The following is a 22,937-nucleotide window of genomic DNA, read 5'->3' on the forward strand; positions in this document are numbered from 1 at the left end:
ACGTTGCTCGGCCGCATCAGCTGCGCCTCCATACTCCTGGCGGGCCCCACATGACGCTTCAGGTGATTTAACAAAGGCGCCGTCGCGTTTCAATGATTGCGTCATACAACAGGAGGCACTTCCATGAAGCGGCTCAGGGGAGGCCGAAAAACTTCCACACTCGTCTGTGCTTACTCCTTGTACAACTTCCCGCTTCTACCACATACTGAGAGGCACCACCGTTGCACCAAGTTGCGAAACGTCACTACGAAACGCTTTTCGAAAGCGCGCAAGAGCAGTCTCGTGCGAAAGCGGCCCTAATGGAGGCAACGGCAACGTACGAATAGAAAGAAACTGCTACTGCCGATGATGATAATCATTGTCTAGAGAACAGGGCACGTATTCCCATCATGCGGCACATGTGGCAGCGTGGCGGCGCGACGTGGGATCTCTGTCAAGAAAAACTCGCGGGGCGACACCGTAACGACTATTCAGAAATTATTAAAAGATATCGGAAACATTTGAACATTATGCCGTGATTCGATTAACAAATCGATTAGGGTAATATTTGATTCGTTATACGGAAATCGCAAATATGCCCAGACCCCTAAAACATAACCGTCCCCACATATGCGGGCAACGGAACAAAGGTACTTTTTTTTGTGACCTTTCTTGTTCAGGACTTGAGTAGCGAAAGGGTGTAGGACGAAACTGTCCCGGAAAAATAGTCCAGGACAAAATGATCCCGAAAAAAATGTCCCCAGACACAATGTGACCAGTCAAAAAATTGCCGAAAAAATGGTTTCAAATATAAACCCGGACAGAACTCTCAAAAGTTTTTTTGACATTTCGGGCACACCTCGAGTGTTTTAATGAACTGCAATTCTGAACGTGTAATCTTTATTTTAGTATAATCCAGCTTTTCGTGATATATTTTTGGAAACAACTAAAGGAGCCGATAAGTTCCTTAACTTCATATTATGGCCCTCTTGGCTCTGCAGTCAAAGCACTGTACAGAGATGAAGGCTGGAAAGTACTAAAAATGCACACGCCAGGTTTAAACACGAAAGGTCGCGCGAAACACGAAATACAAAAAATCCGGCCACTGAATGCTTTGTTTTATTCATTTACAAGGTTTACACGAGCCTTTCAATTCCCGGAACACCCTAGTGATGACCATTCCGGACGACTTAGTTCTCACTTTACTTGAACGCTCCTTGCTTTCCAAAGATCTTTATTTCGTTCCTAACCTCCGGAGATCTCCTAACCCTTTCACTCTTCACGCGGAATCCGAGCAGTTCTTCCGACGCCTTCTTCTAGATGCTCACTTCTATAAAGAACCTTCTGCTTCTGAGTTTACACGTAGCATTTTCGAATTTATTAGCCCCAAGCCTAGTGCCTGGACTCCCCAGCGTCGAAGCACCCTGAGCCAGACAATAGCATCCGCGCCTGCCGCAACATCCTACAACAGTCATCTTCTTCTCTGGTGTCCTTCGCTGGCAACATCAACCGTCAGCACGAAACTGCCCTCCGCTCTCTCCAAAAACGTAACGGCATCCTGATCAAACCGGCCGATGAAGGCTGTGCGATAGTGGTCTGGCGAAAAAACCTATACAGGGAGCAAGCCCACCGCCAACTCTCTGTTTCCAGCTTCTAGGAACCCCTTCCGTCTGACCCTGCCGACCAGTAAGAAGAATTAATTAAATCCACAATTTAACATGATATTCACACCAGCGCGTTGCCCTCTCGCGCCCGCCGCCTTATTGTGAATCATCCCCAACTCTCTGCTTTCTATCTTCTGCCGAAAATACACAAGGTCGGCACCCCCGGTTACCCCATTGTTTCTGCCATATTTTGCTCTACTGCCTACATATCCGCTTTTGTGACTTCCTACAGCCTATCGTCCAGACTTTGCCTAGCTATATAAAAGGCACCACGCATCTCCTATAACTTCATACATTCCCGCCTAACTCGGACACCGTCCTCGTTACCATGGATGTTACCTCCCTTTACACTGCCATTCCCCACCAGGACGGCCTTCTAGCACTTTAACATTTTCTTTATCGGAGACAAAATCTGGGAGCTCCTTCTCATATCATTATCCGGCTTGCAAAACTGGTGCTAAGCCTTAACGCCTTCCATTTCGACGTCTCTTTCTTCCGTGAGAAATGTGTGATTGTAATGGGCACAAAGATGGGCCCTTCTTTCGCTAACCTTTTTGTGGGGTACGTCGAAATGGCCCTCTTTGATTTCCTCCACGATCCGCACCCCGATTTTTACGGCCGCTACGTCGACGAGATATTTAGCTTTGGATCCCTGAGCACCGTCGCTAACTTCACTCAGAGCCTCTCGGAAGCGCATTCTTCTCTAAAATTCACATTATTAGTCTCCCAATCTGTGACTTTCCTGGACCTCCGCATATTAATGGACAAGGGCCTCTTTGAAACCTCCGTTCGATATAAGCTCACCGAATCCCACAGCTAGCTGCTTTAGTCCTGCTGCCACCCTCGAACTCAGAAAGATTCCATCCCATTCTCACATTCCTCCGCCTGCGGCGCATATGCAGCAACTTTGTTGACTCTAAAAACAAGGCGACCGAAATGATTTCTTTCTTCCTCGACCGTGGCTACCCTCTCCACTTCCTCGAGAGGGCTAAACGATGGGTCTTCGACATTTCCAGGCATGATGATCTTTTTGCAGACCCTCGTCCTAAAGACAAAAAGAACCCCCTTATAGTTACATACGACCCTAAAGTCCAAAAACTAGCATACAAACTCCTCTTTGCAGCATCTCATCTGCACATCTCCAAACAAATTTCCAGTGCTCCTTCCGTCCCTTACCTTCGTCCACCGAACCTCCTCACTCTTGTCAAAAGTAGCCTGAAGGCGAAAACCAACACAGACCTAGTGGGCATCATACCAGGCACCAGGCCCTGTAATGCTCCCAAATGCCTAACTTGCAATCGCCTTGGCTCCTCTCAGCATCTTAAACTCAAACTTCCTGACAAGCAGACCTGCAAGTCAGCCATTGTAATCTACGCCATTTCCTGCACGAGCTGCCCTGGCCTTTTGTGCGCCGGAGAGACAGACCAACGGCTGCACGAATCATACCGTGAACACCGCCGTCTCGTCACCCGAACATTGTCGGGAAACCTTCCTTAAGAACAATTCACATGGATAGCTGACCATTGCTCGACTGCCGACCATACTGTGCTAAACATGCGCGTCCTTGCCACCAGACCGGGCTTCCCCTGCTCCCACGAGTGAAAGAAAGAGGAAAACCGTCGTATCTTCAACCTCAAAACAGAAGTCCTCCTTGGTCTCAACACCAAACATTCTTTCGCGTACTAAATTTTTGTATTAATATGGAGGTCCTTTTTTTTTTTTTTTTTTTGCACAGCTGAAGCGACGGACCCGCTTGCACAGCCGTATGCTCGGCACTTGCAGTGCGGGAGTGCATAATCGCTCGGGACTTTGACGGCGTAATCGCGGATGGTTGCCCCCAGGCAGTGTTGCCGCTTCTTCTATGACATATTTGATTTCGTGGAATATCTTTTCTGCCCTCGTCCTTCTGTTTGTTTAGGAGCCTTATCGCTTGCTCTCGTGCATTCTTTCCTCTCGCCAGTATAATGTTTAATGACGTCAGTTCGCCATTCCGGCTTCTTTAACCTGTATCATGTTGTATGTAATGGGAATACTTATATCCAGTCACAAAGCGTCTCTCATCAGGAGGTTCGCCGCCGCGGGTGTTGGAAGGAAAGAAAAGGGGGAAACGGGGAAGGGAAAAAAGGGGGGGCGGTGTTGGTTCAGAGGCTTGCCAAATGTTTCAAAAGGCCCGTTTTCTTTCTTTTTTTATTTTTTGGAGGGGAGGGGGGGGGGGGAGGGGAGTAGCTCGTATCTTCGTGCCGGTTCGCGAACAGCCTTGCCGCGTAGGCGGTTTCGGCATTGGGCGCTTTTGTGGACTCGATGGCCAATGAATTAACACTCAAAACAAATAGCAGAAACTGTCCCTACTGCTGTTAACAAAACTGTATTTTTTTTTCTGAATCTTTCTGAAACAAACGGCGCCGAAGTTAACACGTGCCACCCTACATGGGGTGAGGGGCTTCCTCGAACCGATCCGATCCGTGCGTCCGCCTGTCGTAGCCGCTGTGATCGTGTTTGTGGCGACCGGGGATCCTCGAAGATCATGTTGCGTTCGTGTTCTCGCCGAGGACTCCATAAGGCAATTCAAAAAGCCCATGGTACTTGCGCGTCCCAATTTTTGCATTTTTTTTTATTGAGTTAGATAACAAGCGATGAAGTGGTACTCCTCCCCTCCCTCTCGGGCAACGTTCCTAACCCTATTTTGTGACGTGTATCACCCTCGCCGGTTTCTTGCCGTTTTCGCGTCTGTCACTTGAAGAAGGGCGTCCGCCCGAAACGTCGTGGTTACCTTCCTCTCCATTTATTTTTTCGAGTAGCACAACCATATATTTGCGATTTCGTGTTTTAGCTCATTGTGCTTGGCAGCGCCCCCTTCTCTAAGAATTTGTAGAAATAAATGAACTGCGCAAAGGACGAGGACAGTGGTAGAAACGAGTACGACACACGGAGCGCTCCGTGTGTCGTACTCGTTTCTACCTCTGCCCTCGTCCTTTGCGCGGTTCATTTATTTCTACAAATCATGAACGAACTAGCCCGCCAAAAGGTGTTACTTTTCTCTAAGAAATAGAGTTCCGACACACCATAAAAACAAAGAAATAAAAATCAAGCGGAACTTGTATATGTGTTATTTCACATTGTAGTCATTGAAGAAAGCGCAAACGCAAGTCTTGGCTTTCAAAAGGTTTTTTGCCAAACCGGAGTTGTGGCGCCATCAATAAACTCGCCATGGGGTATGAAGCTTCGGAAGGCTGCATGACACTGTGCAGAGGAACCCGCCTAAAACGACGACCAAACGCAAGAGACCCTATTGGACGAAAAGGTGAGCTTATTTGGCGCTAACTCATTTTTCTTAATTAGCGTCTCTTAGTTTTGGTCATCGCTGGGGCCATATTCCTCTGCACAACGTCATGTCGGCGTCAGACGCTTCCTAGCTCCGTGAGATGTGTAAATATCGTGAATATAATATGTAATTCTACTGTGATATATTCTTAAAACCTAAAGAATGCTGTCCGCGAGCAAAAGGACGGAAATAGTTAGGTCATTGAGTCTGCAAACTTGGATTTTTCTAAGCCTAAATGAAGCGCACACATATCGAATTATGACCTACCTTCATCAGACTGAATATTTTGTGCAGTGTCGAAACATCTAGAATTAGGGCGTTATTTAGCTGGATGCTTGGCACGCCATAATGGTAGATTCTTGCATTCCAGAGAGTTTGGAATTCCTCCAGTCCCTTCTGCGATTTGAGGTCCTCCTCGGCTCTTTTGGCGTTACTGAAATAAAAAGAGGAGTAATCAATTAAAAAAAAAATGAAAACAAAACCTGCTTTGTCATTAGAGGAAAACTTCTTTTAATTATCAAAGAATGGAATGCTTTTATACTCAAAGCATTTCATTCCACCCAATTCCAAACTTTTGTCCATCCGTTCATTTTTCCTTACGCTATCTAAACACAGTTGGGTAATTGACGTCACGCCATTAATTCGTCCATTAGGTTTTCCCGCTAAATTTAGAAGGAGGGAGGGAAATCGACTTCAAACAACTTCATGTCGCATGACCTTTACAACCATTCGGATTCCCCACTAAATTCTGCGGAGAAATACCCGGGTTACGTGACATATTATACCAAATATTTTACCCAGGGAAATACAGCACACTCCTCATTCGCAGTAGACAAACCGATGGCCTCGGCGAATCCTCCCCTGGCGGATAGGTGTATTTGCAACGCATGTCTCTCCCACCCCGTCCACTCGACGCCCGAGCAGGTGACGAGGCGACGCCTCGAAATGCGGTGCGGTTAATAAGGTTCCGGATGCCGAGACGGTACCGTTGCCACCGGCACACGCGTTCTTGCGGTTCTTTATTGCCGTCTTCATCGTTATATTCTCGCTATACTCGGGAACCACTCAGTGCAGTGCCAGTGCAGTCAAAGATCTTGGCATGTGAGACCTCTTCCCTTTCAAGAACTAATTTGAGTTGTTCGCGCGCTCGTCTCCTCTCTTCAGAAATGCCAAGAAAAGCTGTCCCCGATTATAGTGAAGTATTTGCTAATTCCTCTCCTCCCTTCCCCTTCCTTTTCCATCCCCATCCCTCACCCTCCTAGGGTGTAATCCTCAACAGCATTATTTCCCCTCGCTCCCCATCACTCTCTCTCCCTCCCCACCTACATGCGAGAACCGACAACTTGCTGCGTTCCTTCCTCTCCCTCTTACTGCCATCCTTCCCCCATTCTTGAACAATACACTTCCTCTCATCTCCCTCCTTCTCCCCCTCCTTGGTCATGTTACATTTAGCTACAATTCGCGGGGAAAGAAGTCACGAGAAACACCAATTCGATCTTTCCATTCATCCCTTCTCCCATTCCTTTCTTTCTCTCCCAATTCCTCTCAACTTCTTAAGTACCCTCTCCACCTGTCCGTCTACTCCTTTTCCCCTCCTATTTCTTCTCCTTCTCCTTCCTCCCCATCTGACCCCCCTCGCCCTCCACCTTCCCTGGCCTTGTTGGCGTATCAAATAGTTCTCACGAAAATCGGTCTAAATACAAAGAATCCACTCCCAAAACGGCTCCCTAATGACTTCCAAACAACTGAAAAAATCGCCTCGAATAACTACGTTCTTTGCATTACATGTAGCAATCAGTGTTTTATGAGTTTATTTTTCGTCAAATTCAAAGAATCTTTTCTCGGAGCTTTCCTTTTTCCGAAAATCCGGAGTTTGACAAAGTTTAATTTTGTTTCATTCTCAATTTTTCTAAATTTTAAGTTTAATTTTACAGTGTGTTCTATTAAAAATAAATAAATATGTAATATCCAGGTGTAAATGTACGCTAGATAAGGAATAAAACGGTTTTTGTATCCATTAATATTTCTACAGCTCGATTTCGCGTTGGTGTAATTGGCAGTGGCAATATTAATTTGTTTCACGACAAAAGTTGCACACAAATGTTCCTTCGATAATCATCGATACTTTAAAATCAATAAACTTCTGGAGATAGGCGCTGGAAAGCTTTTTTTAATCCGATACTATTCCTTCAAAGGATCTTGAGGCCGCGCTATGAGGTGTGGTAAAGGATGTTTCATACAGAAGTTTCAACTGCCTCTCTTCCCTATTTTGTGAAATGGTCCACAGCTTTCACTGGTACAAACCATCCTCTCTTTCCTCTAGACAAAGGCGAAAGGAAGAATAACCCACTTAAAACAAAGGGACGACGGACACTTCTATCAACTCGCAAAAACACAGATACTGTGAATCTACTAGCGGAGTTTATTGGAACCCACCACCGCCCAGAAGAAAGAAAAAGAAAGATGGGTGCCAAGTCTAGATTTGTGGACGATTTCTTAGACATTCATAAATGCTCGAATTTCCCCGAGAGAATCGTTGAAGCCTTCACTTCCTGTTCGTCAAGGCTGACTTTTACAATGGAAGATCGTTCATCCGAGGGTTTGTAATACTTAGAAATTATTCTCGACCTTTTCTGATCAGTGCTTTGCTGGGCATTTCAACAGAGGACGAAAAAAAACCGGTGCTACCCTTTACAAATGCCTATTCTAAAATAGTTAGGCTTGGCCTTGTCAAGTCTCCTTTCTCCTCCTCTTTTACAAAATCATGCCCTCACCTTTTCGAGAAAGCTTCAATTTACAACACCAGAGGCTTGCCAAGGCTGGTTATCCAGAGGATGTTCTGAAAGCCACCCAGCAAAGATCCCTTCTTGGCCGTCACCGGCAAGACACTACAACTAGACGCAAAAAAGCGGGATAGTTTTCCGGTTATTTTATACGTTCATAATTCATTGCATCAGCTAATGTCATTGCGTCTAAGACAAAATCATTGTGGTATTTTCCTGCCGGGTGCGCCTCAGACAGCTTTGCCATAGAGTGAGCTCGAGCGAAAAGCCTGAAAGGACGCACAGTTAAGCATTTCAGCAAGTTCCTCCCAGTCGAAGAGCAAAAGCTTTATTCTTTCCTTTGAGATGTGGAAAACAAAACATAGGACATACAAACAGGTTCGTCAAGCACCGACTCCGCGATCACCACCTGGAAATTTCAAATGCTACGGTAGACTATTTTCACCCCATTGGATTTCATTCCCGCATGTGCAGCGGCTGCGTACCAAGTTTCGACCAAACGATGATTATGGGAGACTACAGTAACATGTTTGGCAGAGAATTTATAAAATTCTTCAGCATGAATTCAGCCAATGACAATATTTCGGCGCCTTCAATCAATTTAACCAAGGATGAAATGGAATTCCTTACACCGCGATTGACATAATTTCTTTTCCATTTCCATCCGACAAAGCAATTTCTCTGTCACACCTTTCTGTCCTCGTTTATCCTATATTTACTATATCACTCTGTTTTTTTCTTTTTCTTTTTCTTTCTTCAAGGCATGGATGGGTTCAAATCTCTCCCGTTAGGAGATTCACTGTACCTCTGTTGTTGCGAGTTGAAAGACAAAGTGTCCATCGTCCGTTTGTTTTAAGTGTGTTATTCTTTTTCTCGGATTTTCCTGTAACCAACACACTCTCAAGTTTATTTTCTTTTTTCTAGAGCACGAATAGTACGGCCCAAACTGGAGACCAAAACAGGGGCTTTTGTCGTGACCCGACAGGGCACTGACCTGTTGTCCTCAATGAACCTTGAAGAGATAAGCGGTGAAATATCTTTTGTCAATGGTCCGAGACTTGAAAGATAACCGCGTGGGTATTTTCCCAGGATCATTGACCCTGTGGGCTGATCTATCTTTTACCTTTTTACACCGGAGCTGTTAAGGGCTAGGTTCCCCAGGATCGTGTCCGTGTATGTCGACACAAACCTATCTGGACACCTACCACCATCTATAAGTGACGGCGGCAAGCACACAACCAGTATGGTTTCCGCCGTCGCACGTAGATGGCGGCAACCTTTCCAGTTATAATATAAGAATGGATAGTTGGGCGCGTTGGTGGGAATTCATGGCAGAAAACAGAGCTAAAAACAGACGATGACGAAAGAGAAGCACACAGTGTATCGAGTACAGCTCCGCTGGTCTTCCTTCTTCACGAGAGTGGAAAGGCTGAACGATATTTTTTTTTTTTCATTTTTAATGCAGATGTGACAATGTGCTATTTTTCACCCAAATAAGACATTAATCTATTCTTAATTCAAATATGACGATGTTCTATTTTTGTTCAAATAATGCATTGCGCTAGTTTTAATTGAAATATGACGATATGCTATTTTTCTTCAACATGTGATATTACGCCATTTGGAATTCAAATAGCACGATGTGATATTTTTGGTCAATGCAAGACATTGCGCTATTTTGATTTCAGCTATGACGAAGAGGGGGGGGGGGGGGGGAGGGGGCCTGTCGGATGAATCCGCCTTGACCAGATTTTTACCTGCGGGTGTTTTTAAGAGATTTTCTGATTTATCCCAAAAACACGGAACCCTAATTTTAAAATATTGCACGTCCTGGGTGCTTCCAAATTTTATATTTCGTAAATAACTCCATAAAATAAAAAATAAATAGTCATCGTCGGTTAGTAACTTCCGGCTTCTTCAACATTGCCTGCACGATATGCCTGTTATAAAAATAAAAAAACGGTCATTTGTCTTGAGATATCCGATTGATATATGTACGTCAAACAGCGTCAGGAAAACTTCAAATTATCGTGTTTTTCTTTTTAATATAGGATTGCTTCATGCAGGTTCGTGTGACCGCAGTGGGTGAAGTCCAAAAACCCCTGGAAGACTCGAAAGGCGTCATCTCTCACGGGAGCGCTACCCTGTCGGCAGGCAAAGGGCTGCTGCATGACGCAGTGTTCAGTGAGATAGTCCAAGCAGCAGAGGGACGCAGCCCAAGGACAAAAGGCTACTTCCCAGTAGCTATGTCTGATTGCGCTTGACTTCGTTAAGACTGCTTGCGTCGAGCTGTTGCTATGGCGACCCTTACAACGAGCCAATGGGGAAACGCTGCGCTTGACGACGCAACGCAGCGCGCGCGGTTGCCAGGAAGGTGTGAACCAGCCTTAGATCTCTGCTTGACTGTGAACAACACAACAATTCTGCCTGAGAGGCGATTTTTTTGTCATGCAGAAGAAACATTAAGTGCTAACTGAATGAATCTCCAAACACTGACTGTTTCAACATTCATTGATGTCTCTTTTTGCAAAAAGGGGAACTTAATTTGTTGCCGCATCGACGGTCTACAGACCGGCCTCCCATGTTCCGACTGTTCCAAGGAGCGCTACGTTATGACGCAGTTCTTTGGCACCTGCCGGCATGACCTTCCCATAAGAAAAGACAGCTCTTTGCAAGCTCCGATTACATTGGGTGAGCATTGTGCAATCGGCACCATACGAAATTAACACCAACGAGCGATTGCTTTGCCGACAAAAGAAGGACATGTTGCGCTGCTATCGCCTCTTACACGGCGCATTTTCTTCTGTTTCAGGCTTTTGTCTGTCATGCATGACTGTGCACATGCGGTCTCATTTTGCTTGCTCGATGAAAGTAGAAATTTGATGTCATTTTCGATATTTATTATTCTCAATCTTGGGTATCATTTAAGCCGAGGAACTGCGCGGATCATGCATACTCGTATGCATGTAGAAAAAAAAATTACAAACACTAATGCATCGTGTATGTCCCATGTGTGCCCTTAGTTTTCCTGTAAGGAAGACTTTGGAGCTTCACCACTACGGAGGTTACATAATAGGTGTTGCCTCAACGGAGCTGAGGATGACGTCATCAAGGAAGAGGACAGCAAAGAGTAAAAACTCGATATAGGACACAACACTCCCTAGAAAAGAAAGAAACAGTTCTTTCCTGGGTCAACGAAGGTCACCGTAGGCCAAAGATTGTATATTGCCGCGCGCAGGGCTGAGAAAGCAACGCTCGGTCACGGACCCCCAGAAAGTTCTCGTCTATTCATGTACCGCACGTAACTTCTATCATTTATTCCTGCTTTTGTTTTCTAGAAAGTGCGTGTTCATTCTCGCCCCGATCACGCGACGCTCGAGCCGCTTTCGCCGAATCTTCGAGATAGTGACACACTCTAGATAAGAGGCCGCCCGCTACCTTGTCGAGTCAGTTTCGCACCAGCGTTCGACTCTGCTGCTACGCCGACTTCGACGCCCGCGACGCTCTATTATTATCTTTTGTACTCGTTTATTTTTGGCACAAGTTCGCCACATTAAACGTTTATTTCTTTCTGTTTATTTCCTGTTTTTTTGGTCACCACCCGTGACATTTTGGTGGAGGTGCTGGGTACCGCATGCCCCTGCCGCGTTCCCCTCCAAGGGCCCGCACTGCAAGTCCGGTTCCTAGCTCGGTGAGAAGACCACTCACCGCGGAAGCTGAAACTCGGACCAGCCGCCGCACCAAGGAAGAGGATCCTGACTACGGTTTACTGCTGGACACGCCCAAGCCGGAGACGACGACGATGGCCAACCAGTCGCAGAACCCCGCCGTTCCTGCCGTCGTCTACCTACCCGTCGCTCCTCGGACACCGGCTCCCTTCCACGGCGAAAGCCACGAAGACGTCGACGACTGGGTCCAACAGTACGAACGAGTGGCCCGTCATAACGGGTGGACACCAGAACAGTGTCTACAGAATGCTTACTTCGCCTTGGAAGCAACCGCTCGGAACTGGTTCGAGAACCACGAAGCATCGATCACCTCCTGGGAGCAACTCAAAGCTGAGTTGCGAAGAACGTTCACGAACCAACAACGAAGAGAACGCGCGGAAGAGCTTCTTCAAGCGAGGATCCAAGGCCCTAACGAGAGCATCGTCAGCTTCGTGGAGGATGTCCTGCGACTCAGCAACCGCGCCGATCCTCAAGCCTCCGAAGCGAAGAAGCTGAGAATCCTGATGCGAGGCGTCAAAGAAAACATCTTCGGAGGCCTTGTACGAGCCCCGCCTACCACAGTCGAAGGATTCATCACGGAGGCAACAAACATTGAACGTGCCCTTCAAGCACGGGCCCCCCATTACCAGCGACTTCCCGGCGTCGCGGCCCTCTCGACTTCCAGCTGCAACAGCCCGGACCTCCGCGAGATTATCCGGGACGTCGTGCGGGAGGAGATCAAGAAACTTCTACCTGCCGCCGCAAGCCCAGCTTCGCCCTCAATCACCGAGATTGTCAGGGAAGAAGTCCAGCAAGCGCTGCAGCCTGAGGTTCCCGTCAGCACCGCTCCGGAACCACCGACATTGAGTTACGCCGCAGTGGCCCGACGGCCACCGCCTCCTCGTCGCACCTATGTCGCGCCGCCCCGACGTCAGTCTCCTGCGCCGCAGCACGACCGACGCCACGACGACCAGGTCCAGTACGCCTGCCCGGAGCCTCGCGCACCCCGCAAGACCGACGTGTGGCGAACGCCCGACCGACGCCCTCTGTGCTTCCATTGCGGGGAAGCGGACCACATCTACCGCCGATGCCCATACCGACGACTCGGGCTACGCGGGTTCCACCCGAACGACCCGCGCCCCCGTCATGGTGAACGCCCTACTGAGATCGACGAGTACCTGCGAAGACCTCAGTCCCCCGAGCCTGCGTCCCGCCGAGAGTTCCGATCGCCTTCACCACGACGTCCAGCTTCGCCGATGCACCGACCCCGACGTGAAAGCCTGTCGCCCCTCGCTCCACGCCGGGGAAACTAGGCGCGGCAACCCCTGGAGGTGGAGTTGCCGAAGACGACCGACGCCAGGATCCTCCACGAACGTCGGAGGGCCCCCACTCGAACGCTACCGGAGACCGAAACGACGCTCCTGAAACGGTGTCCAACAACCTAAACGTCATCATCGACGGCCACGACGCATCGGCACTGGTGGACACCGGAGCAGACTACTCAGTCTTGAGTGGGAGGCTCTCCCGCCACCTTCGAAAAGTCACGACGCCGTGGGATGGACCGCAGATACGAACCGCCGGAGGACACCTCATCACGCCTGTTGGAAGGTGCACCGCTCGCGTCGAAATTCACGGCGAGACGTGTCCTGTGAAATTCGTCATTCTACAAGACTGTTCCAGAGACGTCATTCTCGGCATGGACTTTTTGTGTGAATACGGCGCCGTCATCGACCTTGGAGAAAACAGATTGACGCTGCGGACACCTTTTCCGTCTTCAGAGAAACTCCAAACTGCGTCAGCCGCCGTCCGAGTCGCTGCCGACCACGTGAATCTGCCGCCGCGATCAAGTGTTGTCGTACCCGTCGTGACCGATGCAGCTACCCGTAGCGAAGTTCTTCTGGAAGGCAACCTCCAGTTGCTCCTGGGAAGAGGAATAGGCGTCGCACGAGGAGTAGCCGAACTTCAGGATGGCCGCACTGTGGTCCTCGTGACGAACTTCCGGAATGAAACGCAACACCTCACAAAAGGTGCAGCCGTTGGCCACGTCGAGGATCTCCGAAACTCCGCCGAAATCGCCGCCATTACTGATGAATCCTCGCCACCTCAGCAAGACGGTACGTCACCAGCGCAACTCGACATCGACCCTAAGCTTCCGGACCCGAAACGACGGCAGCTGATTAACCTCCTCGCCGAATACCGTGACTGCTTTGCGACGTCGTCGAAGGTACGCCAAACAGCCGTTGCGAAGCACCGCATCATTACCGAGGACGACGCGCGCCCTGTGCATAGATCACCGTACAGAGTCTCCGTTAAAGAAAGGGAGGTGATCCAGGAGCAAGTTCAAGAGATGCTGAACGACGACATAATCCAGCCATCAAGCAGTCCGTGGGCCTCTCCAGTCGTACTGGTTAAGAAGAAGGACGGAACGCTTCGGTTCTGCGTGGACTACCGGCAGCTGAACGCGGTGACGAAGAAAGACGTCTACCCACTCCCCCGAATCGACGACACGTTAGACCGGCTGCGCCACTCTCGATACTTCTCATCGATGGACCTGAAGAGCGGCTACTGGCAGATCGAAGTCGACGAACGGGACCGAGAGAAGACAGCTTTCGTCACGCCAGATGGGCTGTACGAATTCAAGGTGATGCCCTTCGGACTGTGCACGGCTCCAGCAACTTTCCAGCGTGTTATGGACACCGTACTGGCAGGACTGAAGTGGCAGAGCTGTCTGGTCTACCTCGATGACGTCGTGGTGTTTTCCAGCGACTTCGACGAGCACTTGCGACGACTCCGAGCTGTTCTTCAAGCCATACGGACCGCTGGGCTCACCCTCAAACCGTCAAAGTGTCGGTTCGCCTATGACAAACTGAAGTTTCTAGGTCACGTGGTTAGCAACGAAGGCGTGCGCCCAGACCCTGAGAAGACTCGCGCCGTCGCGTCATTTCCAGCGCCGAAAGACAAAAAGGCCGTGCGAAGATTCCTTGGGCTTTGCGCCTACTATCGTCGCTTCGTTCGGGATTTCGCACGAATTTCCGCACCGCTCACAAACCTCACGAAGGACGCCGAGAGGTTCGAATGGGCCGAGGAACAGCAGCAGGCATTCGACGAGCTGAAGCGACGACTCCAGACGCCTCCGGTTCTTGGACATTTCGATCAGGATGCGGACACCGAGATTCACACTGACGCAAGTAACGCAGGACTTGGCGCGGTATTAGTTCAAGTACAAGAAGGCACCGAACGAGTCATCGCCTACGCAAGTCGGACACTGTCCAAGGCAGAGAGAAATTACTCCACGACTGAGAAAGAATGCCTTGCGGTCGTCTGGGCAATCACGAAGTTTCGTCCATACTTGTACGGAAGCCCGTTCCGCGTAGTCACGGACCACCACTCGCTCTGCTGGCTTGCGAACCTCAAGGACCCGTCAGGACGCCTCGCTCGATGGAGCCTCCGGCTACAAGAGTTCAACATGACTGTGGTTTACAAGTCAGGACGCAAGCACAGCGACGCTGACTGCCTGTCCAGGGCCCCTGTCGAAACACCTTCCGGTAGCAGCGACGACGATGATGACGAGTGCTTTCTAGGGGCAGTGAACACCGATGACATGGCACGACGTCAACGAGACGATCCGGAGCTGCGAGCCTTAATCGAGCACCTAGAAGGGCGCGGCGGTACCGTACCCCGTGTTTTCTCACGAGCCGTGTCGACCTTCGCCATTCGACAAGGTGTACTCTACAAAGAGAACTTCGGGGACAACAACTCGCCGTGGCTGCTGGTAATCCCGACCGACCTTCGAGGGGAGATCTTTCAAGCATGTCACGACGACCCGACATCCGGACACCTTGGATACAGCCGGACACTGGCCCGTATTCGTGAAAAGTATTACTGGCCCAAGCTCCCCAAGACCGTCCACCTGTACACACGATCATGCCACGAGTGCCAGCGACGCAAGAAACCTCCGACGAGGCCGGCCGGACTCCTGCAGCCTATTTCTCCTCCAACTCCACCCTTCCAGCAGATCGGAATGGATCTACTTGGTCCTTTTCCGCCTTCGACGTCGGGGAACCGCTGGATCATCGTCGCAGCAGATTATCTCACACGGTACGCCGAAACGAAAGCTCTTCCTTCGGGGACTGCTGTGGAAGTTGCCAAGTTTTTCATTGAGTCCATCGTCCTCCGGCACGGCGCTCCAGAAGTTCTGATTACAGATCGCGGATCATCGTTCATGGCACAACTGACCCAAGAAATCCTCCGACTCAGTCATACCAGCCATCGTCGTACAACTGCGTACCACCCGCAGACCAACGGGCTGACGGAGCGACTCAACAAGACAATCGCCGATATGATCTCTATGTACGTCGACGTAGAGCACAAGACGTGGGACGAGGTGCTGCCCTACGTCACGTTCGCCTACAATACGGCGGTTCGAGAGACCACTGGATTCACCCCTTTCCAGCTGGTACATGGTCGGAAGGTAACGACCATGCTGGACGCCATGCTGCCCCATGAGCCATCTGACAACGAGAGCGACGACGCCCAGGCGGTTGCTCAACGCGCCGAAGAAGTTCGCCAGCTCGCCCGACTCCTGATTCAAGACCAGCAACGCGTCGACGCCGGCCGCTACAACCTTCGTCGCAGGGACGTCCACTTTCAGCCCGGAGATAGGGTGTGGGTATGGACGCCCATCCGTCGCCGCGGCCTCAGTGAGAAATTGCTGAAGCGCTACTTTGGGCCCTACAAGATCATCCGACGCCTCGGCGATCTGAACTACGAAGTTCTACCCGACGGAACGCGCCCATCTGCAAGACGTCAGCCGCGACCCGAGGTGGTGCATGTCGTCCGGCTGAAGCCGTATTACGAACGATAGGACTCTCCACTCTCGTCGACGAGTGAACTGTGGACTGTGAACTCCGGCTAGCAATTCTGCTGTCCTTTTGTTTTTTTTTGTTTTCCGTTTTTGTGCTGCATCGGGACGATGCACTTTTAAAGGGGGGGATAATGCCGCGCGCAGGGCTGAGAAAGCAACGCTCGGTCACGGACCCCCAGAAAGTTCTCGTCTATTCATGTACCGCACGTAACTTCTATCATTTATTCCTGCTTTTGTTTTCTAGAAAGTGCGTGTTCATTCTCGCCCCGATCACGCGACGCTCGAGCCGCTTTCGCCAAATCTTCGAGATAGTGACACACTCTAGATAAGAGGCCGCCCGCTACCTTGTCGAGTCAGTTTCGCACCAGCGTTCGACTCTGCTGCTACGCCGACTTCGACGCCCGCGACGCTCTATTATTATCTTTTGTACTCGTTTATTTTTGGCACAAGTTCGCCACATTAAACGTTTATTTCTTTCTGTTTATTTCCTGTTTTTTTGGTCACCACCCGTGACAATATGGCGTCTACGTTCGACTGAACTCGAGTCCAGTCAGTGAGACCACGAGTCCAAGTCGAACACTGACGCCGTAATCGTATCCGAATCTAAGTCCTATCCAATCCAATCTTTCTTATCTACGAGGTGTGGCTCGGCAGCACGAAGGATGTCGTCGTCTGGGAAGAAGTATTTTTCGCCCACAATGTGCGAAGAAGTAAAATCGATAACTGTAGCTCGGTCGAGCAATGCGGGCGAAATGGTCCACTCAAGTACCTGAGCAAGGAGGTTTGACGTGGTTAATTCAAATTGCCTTCGTGGTTGGTGTTGTGGATTCCACCGACTGCTCGGTGATTCATGAAGCAAGTCGGTAAGCGCGGTGGAAGTTAATAAAATCATGCAATATTACGCGTAGCAAGTGGGTGCTGCCGAAGTGGGATTTCGTTTAACACGAGCAACGTTCGAAAACAAGTGCTTTGAAACAGACGACAGGAAGACCCTCCCTTCGTCCCACCTCTGCTGGCGAGACGCCGGGGGTCCCCTCTTTTCTCGCGTCGCGTGGTGCGGCGGGCTGGAAGACCCAACTTCCCTGACTCAACCTAAGAAGGGGGGGGGGGGGAATGTTTTTTTCGATAGCGGTGACGACAAACGACTGCCTCAAAGTCTATTCGAAGTGTCACGTGTAAGATGTTGCTTTAAAACTCGACCTCTCTCGACACATCCTACACGAGAAAACCTTGGTGGTGAATTTCTACTTCGTCACAAAAACGCCATGTAGGACAGAACTAGGGGAGGCGTTCGGCCTCAGTATTCAAATGAAAGTTGAATTAAATCAGTTAGAGAACGAGATCCAGCCTAATGGTGACGCACTACTCGCGTGCAAACTGCTTTCTACATTGTATTTTCTTAGTGACGAAGACAAATTCAGCACCGTTCTTCGTTACTCCTTAAGTCCAGGCACAGTTGACACTACGAGCTGACGGGTTCAATCAGACATCTTCGAAACCTTGCCATCCGGGTGTTTTTATATGTTTCTGTACGTGTTCTTTCACCGCTGAACCAACCATAAACACAGCACGCCAAGTGAAGCCTTTTCTACTCTGCTTGATTTCTACTATTACCTTGGAGAGTTGCCTGCTGCTGAAGTTAAGCTGAAACGAATTATAAGGCTTTGGTATCCAGGGGGTGTGGCCTCTGGCAAAGACTACAGAAGAGCGCACTGATATCGCACAAAAATGTATTATGGAAGCTGTTGGCCGCAAGTTATCTAAGAAAGGCAATAATTTACTATAATACTACCTTCTTAACGTGTTTGTGTTTCCTTTCTTTCTCACGGGCGATATGAAATGTTGCCACTCGCCTTACAGAGGTGGTCGTGCTTTTGTAAGTTAAAGGCAGTAATTATAAACGAAAGCTGAGAAAATACTACGTCCCTCATTATTTAACAAAATAATCACATTCAAGTTTACTCCATCTATATAGTAAGCGGAATTTGCAAAAAAAGAAACCAAAAACGTGTCGATAGGGGCCACTAACAAAAGGTTTGTGAAATCGGACTCGAGAATTGTGTTTTTCGGTTATATGTACTTCATTGCGCAATGCAACGTAGGTCAGTTCAGCGCTTTATGAACTCGATGTATACAATGTTTTACAGTAAGCTGAGTGCAAGTTCGTCTGCTTCTTACGGTGGGGATGCGGAGCGTCAAAATGCCGGGCTTCTATTGGCTGCTTGCAAAACAAATAAAGTATAGACCTTTGCAGAAATCGCCTCCTGCGCGCTGCCATCTTTGTCTGCTGGGCTGTGGAACACCTTCCAAGCATGCGCTGTTGATCTGCAGTGCGGTATATCGAACGCTGCGCATGCGTCCACAGCTCAGTGACTCAGCATTTTTTGCCCGCTCGCTTCCTTCGAGACTGCCGCTGGAAAGGTCTATAGACCTCAACGCATCCAGCATTGCGGTCTAGCCACTGTGCTTTCGATCAAAGCCAATCAGAAATCGGCGCCGGTCTAATGTCGCCGTAATCCCTGCGCAAGAAACAGGCGGTTGCTAATACTATACTAGGTGAATGCATAGTTTCGTTCAAAACAAATAATTGCCTTTTTTTTTTTTTGGGGGGGGGGGGGGTAATTTATCAGCAATATCGTCCCTGGAGACTTTGGGCTACATTACGTGTTCGCCTTTGGTTTTCCTCTTGATATTTGTGTTACTTCCATCTATATCCTTTCCACCGCTTACCCGGGTGCAAAATGCAGACTCACCGAGCTCTGTACTCACCCGGAGCGACTGATAGAGACCCCTTCCGAAATACTGCCCTCTGTTAACAGCTGTGGAATCCCTACTCAATTGAGGACTAAGACCACAACGTTACGGCACACTTTATGCGTTTGTCTGGAATGGAAGAAAAACATACCCCCAAAAAAGGGGGATGGGTGCAGTGACATTGCACTTTCAAAGCTTTTTGATTTGCTCGTCAGCTCCTAGCGTTGGCCGCTTTCCGACGTTTGCTATATTAGGGGATGACTTGCATGATCGGCGTTCTCAGTTGTTCCACATTGTGCGGTTGTTCTGACCTTCTACTAATCGAGACGCGAATTTCGAAAGGCGTCTATACCGCACAACAGAGCTACAGCGCATGCTCAGAAGGCACTGGCCAGCAAACAAAGATATCAGCGCGCAAGGGGCGTTTTTTAGAAAGGTCTATAGACCTTTGCAACGCTTATCCCCCTGAAGATAAATGCTGAGTCATTGAGCTGCAAACGCATGCGCAGCGCTCGATATACCGCACAACAGATGAACAGCGCACGCTCAGAAGGCGTTCCACAGCCTTGCAGACCAAGATGGCGGCACGCAGAAGTCGATTTTTGCAAAGGTCTATACTTTGTTTCAGCTTAAGTACATGTGCAGCCGACGTTACGGGCTAATTGGACTAATAAAGCAGGGTCAAAAAGAAAGTCTATTGAACTCGTGTTTCGTGTTTTTTTTAATAATTTTTAGCTATGTCAGAACACGTACAGATATAAACACCATTATGCTGCTTTCTTAGGCAGTGTGATTGGTCCCATCAACTTCTAGCGTCCGCTTCGTGTGGTGTGTTTATGCCTTTTGGCATTATGAATAGCCGTGGCACAATTTTAAATATATTGTACTATCCTTTCATTGGCACTTCATGCCGCACGTCACTGGCGCTGCACCCCACAGCTTTCTACAATGCAATTATTTTTTTTTTCAAATGTTACCGAATAGTCATTCGGATCAAAAAGGGCTGCCTCATTCATAGGCTCATGGTAAGTAGTTGAAAATTTTGTTCTGAATCAACAGGTGCAGTCCGAATTGCATTTAAAAATACTCAGGTTACGTTTATCTTTCCGCCTGAACAGTAGCTTTACAGATTGTAATAAAGTGCTCAATTTACCCATTTCTTTAAGCATCTTGACCTCTATTAAGTTTGAAGTTCAAGGTGCAGCTGCTTCCCGCAGGCGGATTATGCGGCGCTCCGTTTGGTAGAATCGCGGCACCGCTTTTTTCGCCCAATATTCACACATTCCCTTCCAGCATACCGCAGCAATTACCATCATCTCGATTCCACAATAGTCACACTTTTAGAATCTGTCGTTTTTTCAGAGCCACTGATTCGAGCGCCCTCGTTCCGAAACCATGCTTGCAAGTATCCAAACTCGGAAGACATTCACCGAAGTAGCACAATTCGTTGGTTCAAAATTTGTTTGGCATTGGCCTCTACGGTTATGAAATCCAGAAAAAGCTATAATAATACTTGCGATTATCTGACCGGAATCATGATATGTTTGCCCTAATGTTCCTCAGATACGCCAAAGTTCGGTTGCACTACCTAGAAATTCCGTTATTTCCTGCCACGTTTGGATTTCACTTCATCCAAAAGTACCAGAATTAGGTTTTACTTCTCCTAATTTTTTTTTCACCGGGCAACATTGGGCCTAAATTGCCAAACAAGGGGCGAAATTAGGTTTTACTGGTGATTGCTTGGTTGATACGTGGGGTATTAGGTTTATGACCGGTACTTTAACAATTCTTTGGCTAACCAGAGTACTTTGGCACTAACTACTTCGAGAAAGTCACGTTAGCCCCAAGTTAGACTCCTAGGATTGCCAAATTTGGTGCAAGGCAGGCGGTTCTCTGGCGTGCTGAGCAGCGGCACATCTAAACACGGAACGTACTTTACGTGGTCGTTCTTAGGGAGGCGGGGTGTATCTGCCCCCCCCCCCCCCCTTCAATCCCTTTGGGACTCCTGGAGCACGGTGATAGAAGTACTTCAAGTGGCGTAACACTGCGCCTAAGCCGAAGAGGCGTCGTGGCGAGGTCCGGCTCGCGATTCCCTCTCCTGCCGCCAGGGTGCGCTATCTACCTTTAGGCCGCAAAGTCCCTTGATACTTCTTTTACAAGTAACGATAACCAATACAAATGACAAAGCACGTTCCATTGAAACAAAATGGCGGCATTCAGTTCGAACCCCTGTAGTGCGCCTACATTCGCTTCCTAAAACCTGCTCCGTCACACGGTCGGTGAAGCAAAGGATGTCGCTACTTGTAGGAAGCTTTTATCTAGCGAGTTCATGAGGCCGTTCTCTCTTGAGCGGCTTGAGGTGGTGTTTTCAGGGCTGCAACGCTCCGCAGTTTTCCGCGGTTATCGCTTTGCTTTTGAACCAGTTTCTGCTTCCGCATTATGCTGGCAATGAAAATACGGAGAATGATGTGCTTCGTGTCACATTGCAACGCCGGATACAAAACGCCAACGGCGAAGTGGTCTCCTTTTTGCTACTTCCATACAAGAAGACCGCCTTCAGGTATGGCGTGACGCGATCGGAAGCAAAGACCGCCTGCTGCACCCAACATACTTCCTCTGGGTGAGGCATTTTGAGCCAAGCTAGGTTTGAGAGTAAAGAGTCGGAAGTCCCCAGATAAGAGCCCCCGCAGGGGGCACCTGTGAAAGCGGGTGTTTGGAGAGTGGCGTCTCCACGGACCCCGAGCTCCGCAGGGGGCGCCTGCGCCTTAGGTGCTTGGTGCTTGGTGAGTAGCGTCACCACGGACCCCAGCCACATTGGCTACATAACCGACCCTGAGTAACAAGTGGGTAAGACCCACCCACGTCTGGCTGTGCGTGGCGAGCCCGTGTCCAGGGAAAAGGGCATCCTGGTGGTTGAGCTGAGCCCGGGGTAGGTTGGGACCCTTCGGGTTCTCCCGGGCGAGGCAACACACCACTTTGGCCCCTGCTTCCTGTAGACGGGAGTCCTGGTAAGGCCCGGCCAGGATGATTCAGTCTAGTCGCCTTTTCTTCTACTATCCCCTCCATTCTTTTACCTTTACCTTTCCTGCTTCCTTTATTTCTCTCTCATTTCTCTTACTCCTTTTTCACCCCTCTTTGGCGGCAAGGGCTAACCTTGGGTGGCAATAGACCTCTGTCTTGACCCACACTTGAGTATAGTTTCCCCGCAGCACTGTTAGCGTAACGTCTCCAGCCAAGCCCTTCTTGTTATGGTGCGTTACCTAACCCCTTGTTGGGCTCGGTGGTGGGCGGTGCACCGCGGATTCTGAACATTCTTTGCCCCTCTTATGGCACCCCTCCGTTCTAAACCTTCTGATCGGCCCCTGAAAAGGGGTCGGACCGAAGTAAAACTGAATGATAAGTCTTCACCGGTACAGAACACTTTTAGCCGATTCCTTGTTATGCACTTTGAACAAGAAGAAAAACCTCTTGCGAAGTTGTCACCTTTTCTGATCGCAAAAACCCTAGAAACCCTTGTAGCCAAAAACTTCAAAACAAAGAAGCTAGTATCTGGTGACTTGCTTGTTGAAGTGGAAAATGGCACACAGAGTGCTGCCCTCTTGGACCTAAACAAGATTTCTGAGTATAGAGTCTCCGTCACTCCACATCGAACACTAAATAATTGCCAAAGAGTAATTTCCGAGGATGATTTGCTAGAGTCAAGTAACGAGGAGATTTTGGAAGGTCTTTCCAGTCAAGGAGTAACGGCAGTACGACGAATCCTGCTTCGTAAAGACGGAAACGAGCGACCAACAAAACATATAGTACTTACATTCTCTTCCACTGTGCTGCCTCAAAGTATCAAGGCGGGCTACCTCCACTGTA

The sequence above is a fragment of the Ixodes scapularis genome, unplaced genomic scaffold, assembly GCF_016920785.2.
Source record: "Ixodes scapularis isolate PalLabHiFi unplaced genomic scaffold, ASM1692078v2 PGA_scaffold12__126_contigs__length_90152505, whole genome shotgun sequence".
NCBI lineage: Eukaryota > Metazoa > Arthropoda > Arachnida > Ixodida > Ixodidae > Ixodes > Ixodes scapularis.